Source organism: Ochotona curzoniae, unplaced genomic scaffold (genome assembly GCF_017591425.1).
Source record: "Ochotona curzoniae isolate NIBS_2020 unplaced genomic scaffold, NIBS_Ocur_1.0 scaffold_4701, whole genome shotgun sequence".
NCBI classification, from domain to species: Eukaryota; Metazoa; Chordata; class Mammalia; order Lagomorpha; family Ochotonidae; genus Ochotona; species Ochotona curzoniae.
Window position 1 is genome coordinate 51,348,026 of NW_024467122.1, and position 3,768 is coordinate 51,351,793.

Here is a 3,768-nt window from a genome sequence, read left to right on the forward strand (position 1 = left end):
GGCGCCGGTTCTAATCCCGGCAGTTCTACTTCCATCCAGCTCCCTGATTGTGGCCTGAGAAAGCAGTCGAGGATGGCCTAAAACTTTGGGACCCTGCACCCGTGTGAGAGACTCGGAAAGAAGTTCCTGGATCCTGGCTTCGGATTGGCATAGCACTGGCCGTTGAGCTTACTTGGGGAGTGAATCATCGGACGGAAGATCTTCCTCTCTGTCTCTCCTCCTCTCTGTATATTTGATTTTGCAATAAATAAATAAATCTTTAAAAAAAATTCCAAAACTTAAAAAAAAATACATTCTAGGGCCTGATGCAATAGCCTAGTGGCTAAAATCCTCTTCTTGCATATATCAGGATCCCATATGGGTGCCAGAAAGGGGGAATCCCTATACCTATAAAAATGTATCATGCAAAATAATTTTTTCTTTTTTCCCTTTTTTATTTTAATTTTTAAAATGTTACTTTAATTGCATAGTCAGATATATTTATAGAGGAGAGGAGAGACAGAGAGAAATATCTTCCATTTGAGCATTCACTCCCAAGTGCCCACAATGACCGGTGCTGCATTGGTCTAAAGCCAGGAGCCAGGAGCCTCCTCTGGGTCTCCCACGCAGGTGCAGGGTCCCAAGGCTTTGGGCCGTCCTCGACTGCTTTCCCAGGCCAGAAACAGGGAGCTGGATGGGAAACGGGTCTGCTGGGCTTAGAACTGGCACCCACATGGGATCCCAGTTTGTTCAAAGCGAGAACTTTAGCTGCTAGGCCACCATGTTTGGTCCTATTTTATTTTAACTTTCTGATAAAATTGATAGGTTCTGGGGTTTTTGTTATCCCCTCCCAAATTTCCCTTCCCTCATCTGATTTCCTCCTTATAATTACCACAGTATCGTCCTTCATAAACAGTCCTAAGTCCATCACTCAGGCATTTCAGTGTGCCCTGACATTGCCGGTACAGACAATGGCAGAGTCCAGCACCCTATTGTAAGACCCATCTAAAGGTCTCCCTGGGAGTCCTTTGATTTGGAAGCAGAGATGCATACTGCACCGTATCCTCACCTACGGATATGAAAGTCTCCATTATGTCAAAACTATACAGTCCCTTAAATGAAAAGCCACAAAACAAAATCCAAGACAGGAATAAAGTTTAAAAAATTTACACCACCATGGAGTTAAATAACATGCTAACGGATGACCAATGTGTGAATGAAGAATTAAAAGAGAAAACAAAAAACCTTCTTGGAGAAAATAGTGCTACTGTATGATTTGTGAGTCAATGAAGAACTTAATAAGAGAAAAACTATTTTGAAGAAATAAAAACAAAAATACCAAAGTCCATGGATTGCAGCAAAAACTGTATTGAAAGATTTATTGTGGTGCATGCACAAGACTAGAAGCGACTACAAACTCCAGAGGGACTGGCAGCGTCTCCTGCAAACACCCACTCTTTCTTCTTTAAAAGACTTATTTATTTATATTGGAAAGTCAGATGACATATATATATATGTACATATATATACATATATATGTAGAGAGAGAGAGAGAGAAGATACAGAGAGGAAGATCTTCCGTCTGATGATTCACTCCCCAGGTGACCACAACGGCTTGTGCTATGCCAATCTGAAGCCAGGAGCCAGGAGCCTCTTCTGGGTCTCCCACACGGTGCAGGGTCCCAAGGCTTTGGGCTGTCCTCGACTGCTTTCCCAGGCCAGAAGCAGGGGCTGGATGGGAAGCAGGGCTGCTAGGATAAGAACCAGTGCCCATGTAGCATCCTGGCATGTTCAAGGTGAGGACTTCAGCCACTAGGCTACCACAACAGACCCATCCACTTTCTTTTCTGTGCTCCTGGTATCTGCCACTTTAGGGTTCAGGTTTGGGTTCTGCCCTCCCACCCACACCCTACCCAGACATTTGGGAAGACCAGCCTCTAACTCAAGGATGATCCAGCCCCTAACTCAAGTATGAATCCGGACTAGGTATCCAATGAGAAGTTGAACCTATGCCAGAAGTAACCCAAGGAGGGTTCACTTTCCTGCCTTTTCTCTTGCTGGTCAACATTTTCTAACTCCGGACCCGGTGGCGTGGCCTGGCGGCTAAGGTCCTTGACCAAACTGGGATCCCATGTGGGTGCTGGTTCTGATCCCAGCAGCTCCACTTCCCATCCAGCTCCCTGCTTCTGGCCTGGGAAAGCAGTTGAGGACGGCCCAAGGCTTTGGGATCCTGCACCCGTGTGGGAGACCTGAAGGATGTTCCTGGCTCCCGGATTTTATAGGCACAGCACCCGCCATTGCGGTCACTTGGGGAGTGAATCATTGGATGGAAGATCTTCCTCTCTGTCTCTCCTCCTCTCTGTATATCTGACTTTGTAATAAAGATAAATAAATCTTTTTTTTAAAAAAATTTTTTTTCCTGGCTCCTCTGAGAGGGCTTGCTAGCCCTGGCCTACCCCAAGCAGAGCCAGGTCAAAGACAATGTCCAGCGTTCTGCCACAGGCTTCCTCTTGGGTAATCGCACTCACTACCTGGATCACCATCTTCCAAATTTACCAGCCCCACTGTGGCCCCCTTAGAAACTACCTCTCCTTCACTATCCCCTTGGGAATACACTAATGTCTGCTGCCGAGGCTGGGCACAATGAGCTGCTCTGCTCAGTGCAGCTCCGGCCCCAACGCTTGCTTCCCCCTACCATGTTTTCTTGTGACATACTCCCCTCATTCCCCAATAAAAGACCCCTAAAGAAATAAAAAATAAAGGGTCCAGCACGATAGCCTAGTGGCTAAAGTCCTCACCATGCATGCGCTGGGATTCCATAAGGGGGCCAGTTCTAACCCCAGTGGCCCATCCCATCGAGCTCCCTGCTTGTGGCCTAGGAGAGCAGTGGGGGATGGCTCAAAGCCTTGGAACCTTGCATCCACGTGGAAGACTCAGAGGAAGCTCCAGGCTCCTGGCTTCAGATTGGTGCAGATCCAACCATTCTGGCTTCTTGGGGGATAAATCAATGGATGGAAGATATTCCTGTCTCTCCTCCTCTCTGTATATCTGACTTTACAATAAAAACTAATAAACCTTAAAAAAAAACCGATTTTTTAAAAAGGGAGCTATCGATCTTGCATGAATGTTGCCTTATATCAGAGAAAATATATGTTATTTGTACTTCTCAGACTGACCCACTTCACTGAGCACAATAGTCTCCAATTGGGACCATGTGGTTGCAAATGGTAAAATCCTCTTCTTTTTAATGGCTGAGAAGTTGAATTATTTAACTTTTTCAAAAACATGCATGTGGACCTAGTGGCTAAAGGTGCTCGCCTTGAATGTGCTAGGATTCCATACAGGTACGTTTTCACATCCTGGCTACTCCACTTCCCATTCAGGTCCCTGCTTGTGTCCTGGGAAAGCAGCAGAACGTGGCCCAAATCCTTGGGATCCTGAACCCATGTGTGAGGCTGGGAAGACATTCCTGGCTCCTGGCTCCTAGCTTTGGATGGGCTCAGCGGCTACCGTGAGGAGTTAACCAGCAGAGAGATCTTTCTCTCTGTTTTTCCTCTCTGTAAATCTGCTTTTCCAAGAAAAAAAAAATCGAATAAACATTTATAAAAAAGCTATGCATGGGGCCCGGCGCGGTGGCGCAAGTGGTTAAGGTCCTCGCCTTGCACATGCCCCGGGATCCCATATGGGCGCCGGTTCTAATCCCGGCAGCCCCGCTTCCCATCCAGCTCCCTAAAGCTTTGGGACCCTGCACCCGCATGGGAGACCAGGAAGAGGCTCCTGGCTTCGGAT

At 46.8% G+C, this 3,768-nt stretch overlaps 1 pseudogene; it reads left to right on the plus strand.

Moving 5' to 3' along the window:
• Positions 1–1,950: 1,950 nt before the first annotated feature.
• On the plus strand, positions 1,951–2,598 carry LOC121148391 (annotated as a pseudogene).
• The last annotated feature ends 1,170 nt before the right edge of the window (positions 2,599–3,768 follow it).